This window comes from Hyperolius riggenbachi, chromosome 9 (assembly GCF_040937935.1).
Source record: "Hyperolius riggenbachi isolate aHypRig1 chromosome 9, aHypRig1.pri, whole genome shotgun sequence".
In the NCBI taxonomy this organism is placed as follows: domain Eukaryota; kingdom Metazoa; phylum Chordata; class Amphibia; order Anura; family Hyperoliidae; genus Hyperolius; species Hyperolius riggenbachi.
The window spans coordinates 269,407,274-269,430,188 of NC_090654.1; the positions used below are offsets into that span (position 1 = coordinate 269,407,274).

At 46.8% G+C, this 22,915-nt stretch overlaps 1 protein-coding gene across 7 annotated transcripts in view; it reads left to right on the forward strand.

Annotated features, from left to right (window-relative positions):
- LOC137533257 (E3 ubiquitin-protein ligase TRIM8-like) overlaps nucleotides 1-22,915 on the forward strand; it is a 319,749-nt gene that overhangs the window by 136,588 nt on the left and 160,246 nt on the right. For 2 of the 7 annotated variants that reach the window (XR_011024165.1, XM_068254541.1), the window contains exon 1: nucleotides 9,870-10,172. The exons of the other annotated variants lie outside the window; for them this stretch is intronic. The gene's annotated coding sequence lies outside the window, so the exon portion shown is untranslated. Of the gene's footprint in view, nucleotides 1-9,869; nucleotides 10,173-22,915 lie in introns of those variants that run through there. 7 annotated transcript variants of the gene reach the window in all.

The window sequence follows — 22,915 nt, forward strand, 5'->3', positions numbered from 1 at the left end:
GGTAGCGGCAGCGATCGGAGGTTACACGCAGCTAGCAAAGTGCTAGCTGCGTGTAACAAAAAAAAAATTATGCAAAGCGGCCCAGCGGGGCCTGAGCGGTGCCTCCCGGCGGCATATACCGAGCTCAGCTCGGGCTTACCGCCAGGGAGGTTAATCATTAAAATTTTGCAACACGTTCCTCTGGGTTCAACCCGCTTCACATGGAGGCACTTATACCTGCAGAGATCAGTTTACCATTACTCCTGTTTTATTGCCTGATGAAGCAGGTTGAATCTCAAGAAACGGGTTGCAACATTTTGGAGTTTGATGATGGTGATCCAGAACTGGTGCCTCTGTTTATTTAGTTCACCTTTGGTGGAGGGGTGTTATCCCCATTCCTTCCTTCTACGGAGAGCGTTTTTTTTTTAACCCAAGTGAGGTTGGGTCTAATATCCCCACCTGCCGATACAGTCGTTGTTTGAACGCTAATGTGATGATTACAGGTATACCAAGTGGGTGGCAACACGACGCAGAATGGAAAAAATGGATGAAAAAAAATCATTCCCAATGTCAGTTTAAACAGAAAACAGATCCGTTTTTACAGGATTTTTTTAAATTAGTTTTTGTATCTGGTACATTGTGAATCCACCGTAAGCTGTGGTAATTCACCTTTGTACTGTAATAACACTAGATTCTAAAAATATTTGCACAGCACTGATCTGTATTTGTAGTGTTAGGATCTCCTCTGCAGCATGGACTGCAGCCAAGCAATTCCTGATGTCTTTTTATGCAAATGGCCTAGTTTTGTCTGCCTTTCTCTGCTGTCAGCCTGTGATTGATTACCATTCACCTGTGTGGGAATCTGGCTGCTGCTACTGGACCCCTGTCCCTGATTCCGTGTTACCGTGTGGATCGCACTAGCTCTTGCGGTAGAGCAGTGGATCCTTCCAGTCTTTTTTTGCGAAGGAAGCCATCGCTGCGGTTGCGATTGGCTACTTCGTTCCTGCCTGTCTTGTTTCTGAACGCTTGCTACACAAGCGTTCATTCTGTCTGTCTTGCCGTGTGGATCATACTCGCTCTTGCGGTAGAGCAGTGGATCCTTCCAGTCTTGTTTTGCGAAGGAAGCCATCACTGCGGTTGCGATTGGCTACTTCGTTCCTGCCTGTCTTGTGAATGCTTGCTGTGCAAGCGTTCGTTCTGCCTGTCTTGCCGTGCGGATCGCACTCGCTCTTGCGGAAGAGCAGTGGATCCTATCAGTCCTGTTCCTGTGTAGGGATCGCACTCGCTCTTGTGGAAGAATAGTGGATCCTATCTGACCTGTTCCTGTTATCTGTTTGTCTGTCTGTCTGGAGCAAATGCTTGCTGTTGCCTGAGGTAAGGCAACCGATTAGCAAGTGTTCCTATTATCTGTTTTTGTATTTTCCATGTTCATCTGTTAGTCAGTTGGTACGCTTTGTCATTGTTGCGCTTAACGTGCGGTGACCGTACGTCCAACGCGCTTGTCTCTGTTGCGCTTAACGTGCAGAGACTGCGTTTAGTTAGCGTTTGTTATTTTGCTAGTACTTGCGTTAAATATTGGTTCTTTGCCAATATTTATGCATACTAGCGTGTTTTTTATTTTCCTTGCTGGTCTCTCGCTCTGCCTGGTCTTGCCTTTGCCTCTTTTCTGTCTGTCCTTTTAGTCTGTCCTGTTATGAGTGCTTACTGTCACTGGGAGTGGCTACGATTAGTAGGCATTCATCCTGTCAGCCTATCCTCTCTTTCACCAGTGCATTCGCACTACATCTTTGGCTTCATTCAGAGGTGTTTCTTCTCTGTGCTCCACAGCTCCTCCTGCTGGCTGGTCTGTTCCTCCACAGGTGTATTTGCACCATAACTGGGGTCCTCTGTCTGAGCGCTTGTGGGAGATCTCCTCAGTGTCAGCGTATACGTTGTGCGCTGATCGTGGAGATTATCCCACAATCCTTACATGTAGTATATATTTAAAGAGACACTGAAGCGAAAAAAAAATTGTATGATATAATGAATTGGTTGTGTAGTACGGATAATTACTAGAACATTTGAAGCAAAAAAAATATTCTCATATTTTTATTTTCAGTTATATAGGGTTTTTATAACATTGCATCATTCTCTAATATTTGCAGTTTACACACTGCTCAGTATTCTAAATCATTTTACAGAGCAGGCTAGTGAACTTTTGACATGTGCTCTGTGGAAGAAAAAAACTATACTATGACTGACAGTTGAGATAACAAATTTCAGAAGACAGAACTCTCTGCGACTTTGAAAGTCGTGGAGCTCAATGGCTTTTTTGCATAGATAACTGGAACTTCTTAACTCTTCCTGTACTGGAAACAATAATAGACTCATATATCTTAGCTGTACTACACATACCAATCATTATATCTTAATTTCTTTTCGCTTCAGTGTCTCTAAGGTATGAAGTGATTGAGCCTGTTACTCCCAGCCATAGGGCTTTTTGGGGGTTTTGATGACTTGAGGAAGTGGGCATCCCCTGCGAAATGTGTTGTATAACCCTCTTTTCTCTGCAATAATCTATATAATGATACTTTGAGCTGTACTGGCTATTTATCTAACGAATAGGTAAGCTAACCACTGCCTTTAAACTGTTTTTAAGAATTTTAAAGCAAAAAACACAGATATATAAGTACAGTAGATAATTACTAATTCTACTTACATAACCTATGTATTGTACTGTCCACTTTTTGATTTCAGTGAATTTTATATAGTAAATAAAGATAAAACTGTTCTCCATCTTTACTGCCTCTGACTGAAGCCAATCCTGATGTCATTTCCTACTTAACTTTTTTTCCCCTAGAAACTGCACTATCATATTTAGCTTGCTTTTTTTAAACACATGTGAGCACAGTGTAGATTGCATTTCAGCTGCTTCCGCAGAGCGGTGAGGTGTATTTCCCTTCTCAGCCTCAGCCTGTCACACTGAACTGCCCTCAGCCAATCAGTGAGGAGCAAGAATGTGGGAGGGGAGATAACAAGATTCCCTCTCACCAGCAATGTACCAGAATACAGCGAGGATGACTGAGATAAGATTCAGTACAGCAGACACATTTATGATTATATTGGAATGCTTGCAATGCAAACTGCATATAGACTACATAATAAACACCGAGCAGAGGGTAAATGGAATCTGATTTTATGGCTGACAATTGTTGGGTGCCTCCACTCACCAGTATTAATATTTAAAGCATACCTTAGTCCATCTGAAAATATAAAAATGGGAGCAGGCATGTGTAAGAGGCTCTCCTCATGCCCATCGCTCCACCCGTTCTCCTTCGTTGTGCTGTACGGTAAAGACTGCGCAGGCGCTGCCCGGCCTCGTACGTAATCACGGCTCATGGCGGGAGTGCTTTGAGCATGCACAGCACACAGTTGTGACCTAGTGCACATGTGCAGAGTGCCCCCCAGCCGCCGGCGCACGATCAAATGACATGCATCACTGGGCAGCACCTGCGCAGTCTTCACAGATCCTTCCGACCAGAAAGTAGCTTCGGTAGGTAGAGGTCGGTACAACATTATTGAGGTGATGTAAGAGTGTAAATTCAGAGCACGGTCCTTAACTACCTGGCGACCGCTCCACGCCAATGGGCGTGGCATCGGCGGAAGCCCCAGGCCCGCCTAACGCCAATTGGCGTCAGGTCCTGGGGCCAGCTAATGCAGGAGATCGCGCGCAGGGGGGAGGGGGCGCGCCCCCTCTTCAGTCTCCAAGCGGACTTTCGCCGTCTTTACACAGAGTACAGTGCTGCGATCAGCACTGGGGACAGCTGTGTGACACGGCTGACCCCCTGGGGGACGAGAGCGGTCGGCTCTCATAGGCAGAAGCCTATGACAGCCAATCGCCAGGATTAGCCGGCTGGGGGGAGGGAGGGATTTGTATAAAGAAAAAAAAAGAGAGACAGTCTAAAATATAAATAAAACATGAAAATAAATATTTATTTAAAAAAAATAAACAACTGGGGGGCGTTCAGACCCCACCAACAGAGAGCTCTGTTGGTGGGGAAAAAAAAGGGGGGGGGGATCACTTGTGTGCTGTGTTGTGCGGCCCTGCAGCTTGGCCTTAAAGCTGCAGTGGCAAACTGAACAAAAAAAAGCCTGGTCTTTAGGGGGGTTTAGCACTGTGGTCCTCAAGAGGTTAAACGTGTTACTGAAGTCATTTTTTTCTCATGGTGGAAATTAGAATTACAGTCTTGAATCGAATAATGCGAATAAATTCATAATCCCCTATTCATCTGTATATAAATCAGTGAGCTAGGTGCAAAGATTTTTCCAGGCTTGTAGTGACTCTGTGGGGTCTCTGCCTCCCCTCCCTCCTCCCCTCCCCCCCTTTCCCCTCCGACCGTTTGTAATAAAATGTTTGACATCTTCATCTTGGGCTGCAGGTGAGTCGAGGAGTCAGAGAGAGAAATGTCATCCTGCCAGCGCTAAAATATATTCTTCATTTCGGAGCCGTCAGCCGCGGTCAGTCCAGCGAGGCTTGTAAAAGCTTATCATTTACAGCCAGAGAAGCTGACAATCCGTTTATTCCTCTGGCGGGAAAAAACCTGGCAAAAATACATTCCATCAAATTATCAGGAAAATGACCGATAACAGCCTAGCATTGTCCATTTCACGTCTAAATTCTAAATGGAAGACTTGGGGGAGGTGGGTAGAGTGAAAAAACAAACAAACAAACAAAAAAAACCTAAAGACTGGTTGGCCAACAACTGGACAATTATTTTACTCCTTCCATGTAGTATGAGAGGTTACCTACACAATCTATTCATAGTATTCAAAATCTGTTGGACCTTATACTACATGAAGGTGGTGGTAAAATTGGTCAGTGATTGGCCAGTCAAAATCGGATGTGTGTATACACCTTTAGCCTTGAGCTACTTGACATCTGGGACGGTGCAGGAATACAGGAGCAGACTGAGGACTGAGAAGGCTCTATGCCAGGGGTGTCAAACTCAAATACAAAGTGGGCTGAAATTGTACACTGGGACCTAGTCATGGGCCAACCTAAATGTCTACTGGCCACCTTCCTCCCTTATAAAGTTCCCAGGTGTTTAATGCCCCCCCCCCCCCCTCCAACCCCTATACAGTTCCCTGGTGTTTAGTGGTCACCCTTTTCCTATACAGTTCCCTGGTGTCTAGAGGTGCCCATCCTCCCTTATACAGTTCCCTAGTGTTTAGTGCTTTCCCTCTACCTCCCCCATATGACTTCCCTGGTGTCCTAGGGCTTTACCTCCAGTATAGCTTCCCTGGTGATCTAGAGTGGGCCAAAAATAATGCAAAGTGGGAAACCACTTGAGGGCCAAATTTAATGGCTCTGAGGGCCAGACTTGGCCGGCGGGCCGTAGTTTGACATGTATGCTCTATGCTATCCCGGGCCTTCTTTCTTCTTAGGACATTATCAAACCCAAACCACAACATTTTGCATTTAACCTCCTTAGCGGTATGCCCGACACTGTGTCGGACATACGGCTCTGTGGCCCCAGGAGTCCCCCACAATAAAAAATGTTAACCAAATGACTGTAAATCCTCTAGCTAGCTCTAGGCTAGCTAGTATAAGTGTCGGGGAACCCGTCACTCCTCAGCGATCCCCCCGTTTATACGTAACCCCCCCCCCCTGTATCCAGCGATTGCGCAGCCTCCCTTCACAGCTCCGGTCTCTCTATGGGGAGGATCAGGTTTGCGCATGACGTCATGTGCAATCCTGAAGACCGGAGCTGCCCGGGGAAGCTGCGCCGATCGCTGGATCCAGGCTGGGTAATGTATAAATGGGTGAGCGGCGGGGATCAGGGGGTGCCGGGCATTTGTACTAGCTAGCCTAGTGCTAGCTAGAGGGTTTTCGGCCGCAGGGTTCTCTGGGGGGGGGGGGGGGGGGGGGGACTGGCGGGCAAAAAATTGCAAAACCTCCTGAGCGGCGTAACGCTCAGGAGGTTAAATCACCCTACATAAAGGGTGCCGACAGGGTGATTTGCATAGCTCCACCCTTACTCTGTAATATGTTCCCTGCTGGACAAGAAGTATATTATGGAAATTTGAATGATCAGTGCATGTGCGCTGTACTGCTACCATTGACTCCAATGCAATTGCATGCCAAGTAGTACCGCTCGTACATTGGCAACGCACTGTAGAGTTTGTGTTGCCTTTGCACCTCCAGAAGCACTTCCGTTGTGTTGCACCATAGGTAGTGTGAGCGGCAAGGAAGAGTACCATGGCGTGCCGCGATAGCCACGGCTGGATTTATACTTTACCCGCACCTAGGCCAACTTTCTTGTGGCTCCCCTTCTACATGCAACAGCCCTCCTTCCATTCCATGTGCTGCCTCCCCCCATGTGTAACACTAACACAACATTCATTTGAAGCAGTCTTTCTCTTTTATGTACAGCCCTTCCCTTCTTCCATGTGTTGTGCCAATTTGGAGCCTCGATTTTCTACTTATAGCCTCCTCTTTCATATAAAGCCATTCCTCTTACATGCTCAACCGTCCCTTGAGTAGCAGCCGCACAAAGCCAGGGCCTTAGGGCCTTTCCAGATATCCGGCCCTGTCGATAGTGTAAACGGGGCCTGAAGATACTCAAAACTTTAATGCTCACATTCGATGGAACTGGGCAGTGTTGCAGGTAGAGTTTTTTTTTTTTTTTATAAAAGCGAATCAATGTTTCTATGACAGCTTCAGCTCCACGCATACTAATGAAGACACGTCAATCACGCGAAACATTAAATCTCAAGCTTTTCTTCTGAAAATTAATAACCTATAAAAATCCTGGCTGAGCAACCATGGTGAGGAGAACAATAGAAAGTCTATCAAAGGGAACACTCTGCAGATTTCATTTGAATAGGATTCTGTTCGGGAGCTGGAAGCGGATGACGGGGACATTGACGGATTTTGGTGGGCTCCCCGGGGGCCCCCCTTTTCAGAGACGGGGTGTCAGTGGGAACGAATCTCCAAAAACACGAGCCCGGTTTAAGCGGGTCTGTTTGGCGGCAAAATGGTTCCTAATATAAAGCTGCTCCCAGCCGCCACTCGCGATCTGAAGGAATGTGGAATACAACACGTTCATAAAAGGTTCAATATTCATCAAATGTTCCAACTGTCTTCCTGTTTTGCTTCTTAAAAAGCTGCTCCGGGCTAATCCTCCGCTCGCCCGCGCAACACTTTTTATTTGTAGACTGCAACTTTTTTTCAAACACTTTCTGACATTTTCTTCCTAAAATTGTAAAATTGCTGACTTTTCACATTTACGTTTGTGTTGTGAGAGGCGCTTCAGAAGTGTCTTTTTGAAAGTATTTTTTGGATGAGGGATTTGAATTTAGGACTTGTGTAGGCATGTAAAAATGTGTATGAATATTATCATACATTTGTATAGGCTGACATTTTCGATAACACTTCACAGAGTTACAGAATACATTGAAGAGCCTATGCCACTAACTATCCTCCTCGCTATCTAATCCTGCCATAGTCATCATCTAATGCCATGCTATTAATATGTATTTATATAGCACTGGCATCTTCTGCAGCACTTTACAGAGTACATCGTTATGTCACTGACTGTCCTCAGAGGAGCTCACAATCTAATACCTACCACCATAGCCATATATGTGATAGGCAGCCTATTGGGCTAATCAAAGTGCGGGGATCATGTCCATTAAAGACACTGGTTCCACCTCAGGGCGAGTTCAGTGGAGCGGCCATTACTAAGCATAGCATGCGCTGAGCTTGCACGCAGCTTAATGAATCAAGCCCATAGGGTTAACATCCTGTGTTTACAAATTAGCTGCTCTGCCGTGGCAGCCAGCTGATGTAGCTGAGAGATCAAATTACAGTTGTGATTAGTCACAGGTGAGAGGGAAATTAAACAGGCTAAACTCTCTACATACATGCAGGCTGCATATCATGGTACCAGGAAATAAAGGGCACCGGGTGAGTATGGCCAAAAAGGGCGCTGCCATAGACTCTAATGCAATTATCGTTAATACGGCGAAAAAAGCAGAGAAAAAGGGCACCGTGGTAGATATCGTTAACAACATTAGAACATTAACCACTTTACCTCCCGCAGTACGAATTTCTCCGTCCCATTTTTCCCCCTAAAAAACCAAGGGACGGAGAAATCCGTCCCTCCCGCACTACCGCCGCTGTCCGCGCTCCCGCCGCTCGTGCGCACGCTCCCGCCGCTCGTGCACGCCGCCGCCCGCTCGCCCGGAGATCAATGAACGGGAAAATTCATTCCCATTCATTGATCTAAGCCCCCGCAATGATCTGCTGCTTCTTTGAGAAACAGCGCAATCGTGATTTTTCCAGCCTCGTAGTGCTTCCTGTAAGCGTCCTTGCGGACCCTTACAGGTCGCATGTAAACAAACTCACTGTGGCCATCTTGTGGCCAAATAGTAAAACTACACCCTAAAGCATTTTACATATACAAATACATTAGTTTTACACAATAAATTAACTAATTACCTCCCACACTCCCCAATTATTATTTTTTTGTAATAAAAAAAAAAAATACAATAAAAAAAAAACATACCGTATTTTTCGGACTATAAGACACACTTTTTCTTCCCCCAAAATGGGGGGAAAAGGTTAGTGCGTCTTATAGTCCGAACATGGACGTATCTATTAAGAGGCACCCGTGGGCCGGTGCCATGGGCGGGTCCTCGGGGGGGGGCGGCCACCTAAAGTTCATTTATAATTTTTACATTTTTTTTTTTACTTTTAATTTTTTTTATTAAAAAAAAAATATATATATATATATTTTTTTGGTGGAAGGGGGGGGGGGGGGGGGTGTCGGAGAGCACACACACATACGCACATGCATGTGAACTTGCTCCCCCTCTGCCCTCCAGCAGAGTGGTAGTGGCCGGCCGGGACTTGATCCTAAACTCTGCATGCCGCTGGTGTGGTCTAGTTAGTGACGTCACTAGACCAGGCGGCATGCAGAGTTTCCCTCGCGCAGCACTCCGAGTGTTGAGAGGGAGGTCAGATTCCTCACAGCACCCCTGCAGCCTTCCCTCAGCTTCTTCCTGGTGCCACTGTGCCAGGTCTGGTCTGGATGGAGCACCGGCGGCCTCGGGGACCCTCCCCCTGCTGCTGGAGTCAGGGAAATCATCTTCCTTCTAGAGATGGGAAGTTCGGATCTTTTCAATGATCCGGATGATTCGAATCGGATCATTGAAGAGATCCGGATCTTTGATCCGAATCTCGGATCATTTTACTACCGAAGCATTCAGGGGTGAAATGAACAGCAGGACAGGTCTGTGGGCAGGAGAAGGGGAGGGGGTGGACACACAGAGAAGGGGAGAAGTTGGACAGAGGGCAGGGAGTGGACAGAGAAGGGACAAGCAGAGAGCAGAAATGTTTGCACACAATACCCACATGCTGCAATCATATGCTTTACATGTATTTCACCTATATGGTCATCTGTATACTCTGAATGGAAACGTCTCACAGTGAAAGAAAGCATTCCCCAAAGATAAGTGCAGCTGTTTAGTGCCGAGTGCAGGAGGATTATATTGCCTTTCAATCACACTGTCTGCAAAGTTACTGAGCTGTGCTGAGCTGAGCCAAAAGCTTCCCATGTGTTCACTGTGCAGCACTACGGAACAGCCAGCCTATAATGAGCAGCACATTATAGCCAGTATGTGTGCTCTACACATATCTGGCAGTGGCACCGATGTCTGCTCTCTCTCATCTACCTGTCTCCCTGCAAGGCTGGCTCCCATCCAACAGAGCGATCCCTGCTTCCAGGACCCCGCTGCCCGCTGAGAGGGGGCGTGCCGCTCCTGGCCCCGCCCCTTTTTCCGATCCGAATCGTTCATTTTGATGATTCGGATGATCGACTCATAAAATAGATTCGGATCAAAGATCCGAATCGTTCATGATCCGGACAACACTACTTCCTTCCACCCTGTGCAGCCATTAGTGAAGTTTGATTCCATCCTCCCCTGTCTGTCACTGTCACAGCTCTGGCGCGAGAATTCAAGTGGGGGCATTCAGAGGACAGTGTCAGTGAGCACTGGAGCGTGACACTCAGCCCAGCACAGAGACAAGAGACAGCGAGAGACAGCCACAGCCAGCATGTATTGCAGCCAGGGTCAGAGATGAAAGAGCCAGCCCAGCAAAGTGTCAACATCAGAGCAGAGAGCAGCCAGGCCAGGACAATGGACTGGAGGTAATACACACCCTGCCTCATGCTCTGTTAGCCATAGGCAGCCGCATGCTCTCTTTCTTTCACCACTCTGTCAGTCTCTCTTCCTAAACTTCTTAAGCTCTGCCAGTCCTGTCACAGTCACCTCCTGCGTTCCAGCGCCTGGCTCCTCTATCTTGTCTGCCAGACTGCCTTGTTTGTCACTCAGCCCAGCCCGTTAGACTGTTCCGATCAAATCTGCTGACATTATTGCTCGTAGTTCTGATCAAATCTGCTGACATTATTGCTCGTATTTCTGATCAAATCTGCTGACATTATTGCTCGTATTTCTGATCAAATCTGCTGACATTATTGCTCGTAGTTCTGATCAAATCTGCTGACATTATTGCACGTATTTCTGATCAAATCTGCTGACATTATTGCACGGATTTCTTATCAAATCTGCTGACATTATTGCTCGTAGTTCTGATCAAATCTGCTGACATTATTGCACGTATTTCTGATCAAATCTGCTGACATTATTGCACGTATTTCTTATCAAATCTGCTGACATTATTGCTCGTATTTCTGATCAAATCTGCTGACATTATTGCACGTATTTCTGACCAAATCTGCTGACATTATTGCTCGTATTTCTGATCAAATCTGCTGACATGATTGCTCGTAGTTCTGGTCAAATCTGCTGACATTATTGCTCGTATTTCTGATCAAATCTGCTGACATTATTGCTCGTATGTGTGGTCAAATCTGCTGACATTATTGCACGTATTTCTGATCAAATCTGCTGACATTATTGCTCGTATTTCTGACCAAATCTGCTGACATTATTGCACGTATTTCTGATCAAATCTGCTGACATTATTGCACGTATTTCTGATCAAATCTGCTGACATTATAGCTCGTAGTTCTGATCAAATCTGCTGACATTATTGCTCGTATTTCTGATCAAATCTGCTGACATTATTGCTCGTGGTTCTGATCAAATCTGCTGACATGATTGCTCGTATTTCTGATCAAATCTTCTGACATTATTGCACGTATTTCTGATCAAATCTGCTGACATTATAGCTCGTAGTTCTGATCAAATCTGCTGACATTATTGCACGTATTTCTGACCAAATCTGCTGACATTATTGCACGTATTTCTGATCAAATCTGCTGACATTATTGCACGTATTTCTGATCAAATCTGCTGACATTATAGCTCGTAGTTCTGATCAAATCTGCTGACATTATTGCTCGTATTTCTGATCAAATCTGCTGACATTATTGCTCGTGGTTCTGATCAAATCTGCTGACATGATTGCTCGTATTTCTGATCAAATCTGCTGACATTATTGCTCGTGGTTCTGATCAAATCTGCTGACATTATTGCTCGTATTTCTGATCAAATCTTCTGACATTATTGCACGTATTTCTGATCAAATCTGCTGACATTATAGCACGTATTTCTGATCAAATCTGCTGACATTATTGCTCGTATTTCTGATCAAATCTGCTGACATTATAGCACGTATTTCTGATCAAATCTGCTGACATTATTGCTCGTATTTCTGATCAAATCTGCTGACATTATAGCTCGTAGTTCTGATCAAATCTGCTGACATTATTGCTCGTATTTCTGATCAAATCTGCTGACATTATTGCTCGTGGTTCTGATCAAATCTGCTGACATGATTGCTCGTATTTCTGATCAAATCTGCTGACATTATTGCTCGTATTTCTGATCAAATCTGCTGACATTATTCAGTGTTCTCCCCAGGCTCTTTTAGCCGGGTGCTCCACCCGGCTAGATTTTGTAACCACCCGGCTGTCATCGGCTCACCTCCTCACCTATTCCTATGCTGTAAGCACAGTTGCCCTGCATTTTCAACTCGCCCCACCCGGCTACTATTTCATGCCACCCGGCTGGAAAAAAATTCTGGGGAGAACACTGATTATTGCTCGTATTTCTGATCAAATCTGCTGACATTATTGCTCGTGGTTCTGATCAAATCTGCTGACATTATTGCTCGTATTTCTGATCAAATCTTCTGACATTATTGCACGTATTTCTGATCAAATCTGCTGACATTATAGCACGTTTTTCTGATCAAATCTGCTGACATTATTGCACGTATTTCTGATCAAATCTGCTGACATTATAGCACGTATTCAAATCTGCTGACATTTTTGCTCGTATTTCTGATCAAATCTGCTGACATTATAGCACGTATTTCTGATCAAATCTGCTGACATTATGGCTCGTATTTCTGATCAAATCTGCTGACATGATTGCTCGTAGTTCTGGTCAAATCTGCCGACATGATTACATGTATTTTCTGGTCAAATCTGCCGACATGATTACATGTATTTTCTGGTCAAATCTGCCACGATTGAATATATGTTCTGGGCAATCTGCTCACATTACGTGTATTTTCTTGAGAAAACCTGCACAATTATGTGAATTTTCTGGGGGAAGGGTGACCTAAACTTGGGCCCACTGTCTTTGCGTTGCACTTTTAAAGGGATACTGTAGGGGGGGTCGGGGGAAAATGAGTTGAACTTACCCGGGGCTTCTAATGGTCCCCCGCAGACATCCTGTGCCCACGCAGCCACTCACCGATGCTCCGGCCCCGCCTCCGGTTCACTTTTGGAATTTCAGACTTTAAAGTCTGAAAACCACTGCGCCTGCGTTGCCGTGTCCTCACTCCCGCTGATGTCACCAGGAGCTTACTGCACAGTCGCAGACCATACTGGGCCTGCGCAATACACTCCTAGTGACATCAGCGGTAGCGAGTACACGGCAACCGAGGCGCAGTGGTTTTAAGACTTTAAAGTCTGAAATTCCAGAAGTGAACCGGAGGCGGGGCTGGAGCATCCGTGAGCGGCTGCGCGGGCACAGGATGTCTACAGGGGACCATTTGAAGCCCTGGGTAAGCTCAGCTCATTTTCCCCCGACGCCCCTACAGTATCCCTTTAAAGCGAACCTGAGGTAAGAATAATATTGAGGCTGCCATATTTATCTCCTTTTAAGCAATACCAGTTGCCTGGCTGCCGTGCTGGTCCTCTGCCTCTAATTCTTTCAACCATAGACCCCGAACAAGCATGCAGCAGGTCGGGGGTTTCTTACAATATTGTCAGAACTGATAAGATTAGCTGCATGCTTGTTTCTGGTGTAATTCAGTTCACTACTGCAGTCAAATAGATCAGCAGGGCTGCCAGGCAACTAGTATTGTTTAAAAGGAAATAAATATGGCAGCCTCCTTATCACTCTCACCTCAGGTTCACGTTAAATTACAGTTAGCTCCATCCTCATCCGGTCATGGCCACACCCATTTTTTTTATAGCCACAAAAATTAATCCAGCACCTGCATAGCACCCCTCCCAAAAAACCTGGAGCCGCCACTGACTGTACTTATACTAATTATTTATATAGCGCCAACATATTACGCAGCGCTGTGCAGAGTATGTATTGTCTTGTCACTAACTGTCCCACAGTGGGGCTTACAATCTAATCCCTACCATAGTCATGTGTGTATGTAAGTATCGTAGTCTAGGGCCAATTTTTAGGGGAAGCCAATTAACTTATCTGTATCGTATGTTGTTGGGATGTGGGAGGAAATCAGAGTGTCTTAAGGAAACCCACACAGACACAGGGAGAACATACAAACTCCTTGCAGATAGTGCCCTGGCTGGGATTCAAACCGGGAACCCAGCGGTGCAAGGCGAGAGCGCTAAGAACTACGCCACCATGCTGCCATACTACTGTACTATATTGTACTGCCATCTTCAGCAGTACTTCACAGAGTATGTAGTCATGTCACTGACTATCCTCTGAGGATCTTACAATCTAATCCTACCATAGTCTAATGCCCTACCATATTATTATGTAGTTATATAGCACTGACATCTTCTGCAGCACTTTGCAGAGAACAGTCATGTTACTGACTTTTCTCAGGGGAGCTCACAATCTAATACCTACCACTACTTTGTGCGAGAGAACACTGGCTTGTGTGTGTGTGTGTGTGTGTGTGTGTGTGTGTGTGTGTGTGTGTGTGTGTGTGTGTGTGTGTGTGTGTGTGCTTTTTTTAGGGTCACTTTACTCATACCCAGGGAGAAAACATGGCCCCACCGACTTTGGCTTACTAGAAAATTTTAATTGGCCACACCCACTGGGTTATGGACACGCCCACTGTATTATGTGACCACGCCCATTTTTCGCCGCGGCCAACATCCTCGGGGGGGGGGGGGGGGGGGGGGGGCGCCGTAGGTTTGGGGTGCCTAGGGGAGCCCAAACCCTAAATACAGCCCTGAGTCCGAATATATGATTCCGACCCCCCCCCCCAACACATAAGCTTACGTATCCAGGGCTTGCCGAATACTCTGCTTCAGTGAGCGGCAGCTGCTCATAGCTTCCCCGCTTGCCACACTCCCCCCCGCGGTGTACATCTGTGAGCTAACCGGCAGTGGACATTTCACAGCTCCGAACTTCCTCCTGTGTGTGTTTCTCAGCTGCGGAGTTTTGAATGACCGAACTGTCATTAAGCTGCCACAGCTCCTCTTTCATCCTGCAGAATGGGGCCAGAGATGTATGCAGCATACTGCTGGAGAAATCCAGGCCAGCCATGGAAGGGGAGGAAGCTCCGGGTCAGCGATGGACGCTGTGGGACATCCGTACCTGCTATGTATTCTGCGGGAGGTCCGGACAAAAGATCAATGCGCCGGAGCACCGGCTGTCCTCCACGGGGACTGTGGAGTCTGCGATGGGAGGTCTGGGCCAGAGATGCATGCAGCGGCTGGCGGGGGATATCCAGGCCACCGATGGATGGGGCGGGACATCAGGGCCTGCGCTGGGGCAGGACGTCCGGCCCTGCGATGGATGCTGCCGGAGGACCGAGTCAAAGATGAGTGCGCCGGCTGTCCTGCACGGGGACTGTGGAGTTCCCGGGAATGGCCTCTGCACTTCAGTGACCTGCCCACAGCCCACTGATAGAGCTGGTGACCAAACGCACCGCGTCAAGTGTCCTGAGCGCTGGATGCCAGCATGCCACTGCATAGGTGAGAGGGGCCTCCAAGCAAGTTTAGTGTAACTGTGATTGTTGTAAATGAAGTGTAGCTGTGATTGTAGGTGTACAGGAGTGTAGCTGGAAGGGCTGCGAGTGTAGCTGGAAGGGCTGGGAGTGAGTGTAGCTGGAAGGGCTGGGAGTGAGTGTAGCTGGAAGGGCTGAGAGTGTGTGTAACTGGAAGGGCTGGGAGTGTGTGTAGCTGGAAGGGCTGGGAGTGAGTGTAGCTGGAAGGGCTGGGAGTGAGTGTAGCTGGAAGGGCTGGGAGTGAGTGTAGCTGGAAGGGCTTGGAGTGAGTGTAGCTGGAAGGGCTGGGAGTGAGTGTAGCTGGAAGGGCCGGGAGTGAGTGTAGCTGAAAGGGCTGAGAGTGAGTGTAGCTGGAAGGGCTGGGAGTGAGTGTAGCTGGAAGGGCTGGGAGTGAATGTAGCTGGAAGAGCTGGGAGTGAGTGTAGCTGGAAGGGCTGGGAGTGAGTATAGCTGGAAGGGCTGGGAGTGAGTGTAGCTGGAAGGGCTGGGAGTGAGTGTAGCTGGAAGGGCTGGGAGTGAGTGTAGCTGGAAGGGCTGGGAGTGAGTGTAGCTGGAAGGGCTGGGAGTGAGTGTAGCTGGAAGGGCTGGGAGTGAGTGTAACTGGAAGAGCTGGGAGTGAGTGTAGCTGGAAGGGCTGGGAGTGAGTATAGCTGGAAGGGCTGGAAATGTGAGTGTAGCTGGAAGGGCTGGGAGTGAGTGTAGCTGGAAGGGCTGAGAGTGAGTGTAGCTGGAAGGGCTGGGAGTGAGTGTAGCTGGAAGGGCTGGGAGTGAGTGTAGCTGGAAGGGCTGGGGGTGAGTGTAGCTGGAAGGGCTGGGGGTGAGTGTAGCTGGAAGAGCTGGGAGTGAGTGTAGCTGGAAGGGCTGGGAGTGAGTATAGCTGGAAGGGCTGGAAATGTGAGTGTAGCTGGAAGGGCTGGGAGTGAGTGTAGCTGGAAGGGCTGAGAGTGAGTGTAGCTGGAAGGGCTGGGAGTGAGTGTAGCTGGAAGGGCTGAGAGTGAGTGTAGCTGGAAGGGCTGGGAGTGAGTGTAGCTGGAAGGGCTGGGAGTGAATGTAGCTGGAAGAGCTGGGAGTGAGTGTAGCTGGAAGGGCTGGGAGTGAGTATAGCTGGAAGGGCTGGGAGTGAGTGTAGCTGGAAGGGCTGGGAGTGAGTGTAGCTGGAAGGGCTGGGAGTGAGTATAGCTGGAAGGGCTGGGAGTGAGTGTAGCTGGAAGGGCTGGGAGTGAGTGTAGCTGGAAGGGCTGGGAGTGAGTGTAGCTGGAAGGGCTGGGAGTGAGTGTAGCTGGAAGGGCTGGGAGTGAGTGTAGCTGGAAGGGCTGGGAGTGAGTGTAACTGGAAGAGCTGGGAGTGAGTGTAGCTGGAAGGGCTGGGAGTGAGTATAGCTGGAAGGGCTGGAAATGTGAGTGTAGCTGGAAGGGCTGGGAGTGAGTGTAGCTGGAAGGGCTGAGAGTGAGTGTAGCTGGAAGGGCTGGGAGTGAGTGTAGCTGGAAGGGCTGGGAGTGAGTATAGCTGGAAGGGCTGGGAGTGAGTGTAGCTGGAAGGGCTGGGGGTGAGTGTAGCTGGAAGGGCTGGGGGTGAGTGTAGCTGGAAGAGCTGGGAGCGAGTGTAGCTGGGAGGGCAGCAGGGGTTAATGTAGCTGGGAAGTGTAGCTTAGATAGGGACAGTTTAGAAGGAAAAGGTCCATAAGATGCCCTGCCACTATAGACGCACCAGGTTTAGTATTTTTTCTTATAGTCCGGAGCGTCTTATAGTCCGAAAAATACGGTAAATAGTTACCTTAGGGACTGAACTTTTTAAATATTTATGTCAAGAGGGTATAACACTGTTAATTTATAAACTACGGGCTTGTAATTAGGGTTGGATGCAAAACTGAAAAAAATGCACCTTCATTTCCAAATAAAATATTGGACACAGAGGAAGACGAGGATGGGTGACGGTACTCATCCCACGTCAGCCACGGCCTCCCCGTTTTGTATTCCCCCTCCAACGTTTCATCTGTAGTCTCAACATTTCCAGACAGCAAGAGGAAAAGAAAAAAACCTAGAACAATATTTTCTATTTTATTTATTTATTTTTTCCCCTCTTCCTGTCAAACTAAAATTCAGGACCTGCTAAGCCGAGATTCCCATTCAGATAAGAGGGAACAGCGTGACGGGCGCCCAAATAATGGATACAAAGCGCGGAAACGCAATATAGGAAATAAAACACGTAGACGGGGCTTTTTTTCTGATATCATTCTAGGCTTGGTGTTTTTTATTCATCTTGGAAAGATGTAATTAGACCGTACAGAAAAAAAAAAAAAGCAATATTGGGGAATTAGGCGGATGAGCAAAGCACATGGTATCGATCTAATGTTACTTGTTAATGTATTTAAACTGCAGGCTGAGCGGGTTTAAATAATCGTTATCTCCTTGCATTATCTCCTAGCAGGCATTGTCTGCTGCCAATGACTATTGTACAATCTTCAAAGATAAAGAATGAATGCATTTACCGGGGATGAAAAGTACTAGCGGCATTGTGAATGTTCCTTCAGCTGAAAACACCAATTACTTCATAATTGTAACATTTTATTATTATTATCATGCGGTCTCTGCATGATGAGACTATGCTTTGTAATACGCTTAAAATGTATCGCAGAGAAATCAGACAGCCTGGCGTCCCATTGGCTGAGCTGATCCTTTGGGCTTTAAGGGGACCTTAGATCAAGCAGATCGGCCCTGTAGGTCTTGGGCTCCCTCAGCGTCTGCCCCGCCAAACAGCATCACAAGCGTGCTGGCTGGCCCAGCAGTCACTTCTACCTTAGTTCCCTTGCCCATCATAGGTAGGTACAGATGCCCCTTAGTGTTAGGTAGCCAGAGCTATTCTTAGTATCAAGTAGCTAGAGGTGCCCCGACTGAAGGGAGATCTGGTCAGAGGAATGTCAAGACATGGTTGAGTAACTGCTCATTTACACTCTGCTCAGGACTCCACATAGGTAAGGCCGGGAGGGAGGCACTTGGGGAGGGGAGGGAACCGCCTTTCCATCATCAGTCGCCTGTAGGCACGTGCCTACAGTGCCTTATAGTAAATCTGGCCCTGGTTGGGTGCCTGCACAGTTACAAGCCTTAAAGCAAACCTGAACTGAAAAGTCAAAATAAGCATTCACACGTCATACTTACCTCCCATGTCGTCTACTCATCAATCTCTTTCTCCTCTCCTGCGTCCTGTTTATCCACTGTGATCAATAAAATTATCCATCTTCTATTTTGAAAATGGCCATTACCCCATAACAGCTTCCTGGTCAGCACACTGTTAAACTGTAATATAGCCATAGGAAAACATGGACATTACCTTGCTCATTAGTTGTCCTTTCAGTTATAACTGACAACAACTGATATCTTTCAGTTCTGACAAAATATTTCAGAAATGGAAGGAACGGTTGTAGGAAGAAAATGGGGAGCTTCTGAGAGGAACGGATGGCGATGTAAGTGTGTAATATTCATTTGCAGGTACATCATGTGTTTATTTTAAATACTTTTGCTCAGTTAAGGTTCACTTTTTTAGGCGGTTCAGGTTCACTAACTACGCAGGCGCAGAAGGCTGCCAGTCACCGGAGCGTGACCAATGATGTGTGCGGCCAGGGCCAGGCATGCGCAGTAGTCCCCAACTACCGAGACTGCTTGCATGAAAATTAAGTGGCCTGAGGGGACAGCGAGGAAACGTACGGCGGGCTGGAGGAAGTCCCAGGTGAGTATAAATCCTTGTGTTTGCTTGGTCTCAGGCTTTCTTTATGTATAAACCAGGGACTACTCTAACTTGCGGGTCAATATTATTCAATTCCATTTTACTCCTAAATTTTCTGCTAGGAGATAATTTTTAATCTTCGGTTTAAAGGGACTCTGAGATGCATATCATTGTAAAGCTCTCTTTCTCCTCTTTCCAATGATATATAAACCGCCACTCATTTTAGTTTTCGCTATTTTCGCGATTAAAATTGCCACGGCCGCGATTTTGATCGCGAAAATAGAGAAAACTAAAAGGCGTAGGGCGACTATTTAGGGGTCGTCAGAAAGAGGAGAAAGAGAGCTTTAAAATGATATCCATCTTTACATAGTTACATTGTATTACACAGGACGACACTTTCCCCAGTGTCAGCATAACAAAACAAAAAAAACCTACTCTGCAGCAGCAATCAGTGCCCAGCAACAGAAATATCTGTTGGTGGGCAGAAAGGGGGGGGGGGGGGGGGGGAGAGAGAATTTGTGTGTGTGATAAGTTGTCAGCTAAAAATAGAAAACTAGAGGTGGCTTACCTCAATAACGACAGGTTCATATAAATATGAATTCCAATAAACACAGACAAGGCATTTTGTGGGTCTGCACCCGCTTCCTCAGGCCAAATACAGTGCCAGAGTTGTATCAGAGCCAGGTAAAGAGCGCCATCGATAGGACCTTTTGCTGTTTTTCCCAAGAGTACGACCGCATCCAGTTCCAGCCGGACACCCGAGTGGAGTCTGGTTTATAGAACTCCACCTGCTTTCAGTGGTTGGTTTCCCCTTGTGCAACTTTCCTTTGTGAGTACCCTAATCCTTTTTGTTTTCCATCACTCTTGGGACACAATGCACAATTTTCGCTCCCTTTGTCTCTGTGGTCTTTTATAGAGTTTTTGGTCACACTACGTTGCAAAGGCATTAGGAAACAGTATTGCTTTTTTGCCAGAGTTTAAAGTATCCTTTAAAGTGGTGGTTGTCAACTGCTTTATAAATGTGTCATAAGATATAAATCCAGCCTGGGCGAGGCAGAGGCAAGAGAGGCTCTAGCCTCAGGGCGCAGTGTAGGAGGGGGCGCACAACTCGCTCAGCTGTCATTCCCCTATTGTGTTTGAAGCTGAGAAAAATAAGACAAGAGGACACATGGCAGTGACTGCAAGCCAGAAAACTAGAGATTAAGGTGTTGGGGGCCCTGGGGTGCCTCTTGTCTAATAGCAATCAGTGTGACAGCTGGGGTGGGAGGGATGGAGGGGTGCACTTTATCTAAGACTTGGGTGCTGGGGGACCTTGTCCTGGCTCTCGGTCCAGCCCTGGTTGTCAAGCAAGGTACCTGTACAAAAAGTGTGAGAAAGAAGGTGCTGATCTCCTACTTCTGGCCTACAAAAGTTTAAATAGTTACAATTGATAAAGAAAGTTGTGCTTACCCTTTAATCTCGCGCTAACTATCCTGGCGGTTTGTTTTTGGACTTCGGCAGGGAGTCGGAAGGCCCCGAAGGAGGAGATGGGACACCTGACAGCGAAAAATTACAGATTGAGACAATCATATGGTTGTTGCCCGAAGCATCTGGACCATATGGCGAAGACATGTTTCTTCCAACCTTTCACACCCGACAAGCTAATAAGTGAGCCGCGACTGGCTGCCGGCATCAATCTTTAACCATTACCGACGGCGCCGGTACCTGTGTCATGTTGCTATAGCAAAATACTTCCTCCGAAGCAACGCTGTCTCTCACTCTTCTGTCTGCCCAATGGGATCTCCTGACCTACAATCCATCTGCTCGCTCGCAGGTTCCTCATTCCTAATTGATGGAACAGATGTAGAGCGCCATCAGGTGCTGCAGAACTTTTCTCTGCTTCCAGAAAGTCAGAGCGGCGGGAACCCAAGACAAGACTTTAGGGCAATCATCACTTAAAAGTGCAACTGCTGTCGTCTTACAAAAATAATGGGGGAAAAATGCTCAGATTAACTTATGTGTTGCCAGGAGTTCACCAAACTTTGCCAAGGGTTTCTGTCTACTTCTGTCTGGTAAGGTACCTAAAGTAGATCAATGAGATGCTAATAATGGCAAGGCTGGCTTTATACTTTGTGTTACACAGTTACATAGTTATTTTGGTTGAAAAAAGACATACGTCCATCGAGTTCAACCAGTACAAAGTACAACTCCAGCCTGCTCCCTCACATATCCCTGTTGATCCAGAGGAAGGCGAAAAACCCTTACAAGGCATGGTCCAATTAGCCCCAAAAGGGAAAAAATTCCTTCCCGACTCCAGATGGCAATCAGATAAAATCCCTGGATCAACATCATTAGGCATTACCTAGTAATTGTAGCCATGGATGTCTTTCAACGCAAGGAAAGCATCTAAGCCCCTTCTAAATGCAGGTATAGAATTTGCCATAACTACTTCCTGTGGCAATGCATTCCACATCTTAATCACTCTTACTGTAAAGAACCCTTTTCTGAATAAATGGCTAAAACGTGTTTCCTCCATGCGCAAATCATGTCCTCTAGTCCTTTGAGAAGGCCTAGGGACAAAAAGCTCATCTGCCAAGCTATTATATTGCCCTCTGATGTATTTATACATGTTAATTAGATCTCCTCTAAGGCGTCTTTTCTCTAGACTAAATAAACCCAGTTTATCTAACCTTTCTTAGTAAGCGAAACCTTCCATACCACGTATCAATTTTGTTGCTCGTCTCTGCACCTGCTCTAAAACTGCAATATCTTTTTTGTAATGTGGTGCCCAGAACTGAATTCCATATTCCAGATGTGGCCTTACTAGAGAGTTAAACAGGGGCAATATTATGCTAGCATCTTGAGTTTTTATTTCCCTTTTAATGCATCCCAAAATTTTGTTAGCTTTAGCTGCAGCGGCTTGGCATTGAGTACAATTATTTAACTTGTTGTCGATGAGTACTCCTAAGTCCTTCTCCAAGTTTGATGTCCCCAACTGTATCCCATTTATTTTGCATGGTGTTAGACCATTGTTCTAGGCAAATTATGTTGTGGTTCTCCTTCCATGTGCAGCAGCACCGCTACTGTTCCATGTGCAGCACCAGGGGCGTTGCTAGGATCCTAAGACATCCGGGTTACTTTTGGGCACTCCAGCCCAAAAAATGGGGGTGTGGCCACTTACTAGAATGTGGGTGTGGTCATGGTTGGAGTTAAATTTACATGAACTTAAGTAGGCCTTCCCAGCAAAATGTTGGATACAGCCCCCATCTCCATGAATACAAAAAAGCATCATATCACATAGACAGTTACCTGGCTTCAGTTCTGTCTAGTCTGGCTTTCTGGACTGCTGCCAGGTTGTCTGTCAGTCCCTCATTGCATTCCCTGACCCCCTCCCATGTTTCCATGGGACTCCCATGGAGGCACCAAAACTCCCAGCATGCTCCCATAGAAGAACCACAGCCCCCTGCATGCCCCCATAAAGGCACCACAGCCCCCATTGATTAACCACAGCTCCCAGCATGCCCCCCATTGAGGCACCAGAGAGGCCAGAGGAGAGTACTGCTGCTTGATTCTGCCTGGGGGACATCAAGGGCACCCCAGAATAGATCCGCGGCACATGCCACCGATCTTTGGGGCTAGCAATGCCCCTCCTCCATGTGCATCATCCATGTATGCAGCCCCTCTCTTTCATCAATTTCCCCTTTTCATGTGTTCCTCACCATTTTCAGCCTCCTCTTTCATATGTAGCAACTTTTTCTTCTGTCCAGGTGCCCCTTGTGCTGAAGCTGCCCCAGGCCTGGGCCCTTGTGGCCTTTACAGAAATCCAGCCCTGAATACCGGTAATTCCATCTTGTATGCAGATTCAAAACACTTCCTACTAATTTTGAATGGTCCTCCAAGCAACATACAATGTGCATGCGAGACAGAATTATTACCATCTCATAGACATCAACTTTGATATACCTCTACGTGACAGGTACTCTTTAAAAAAAAGAA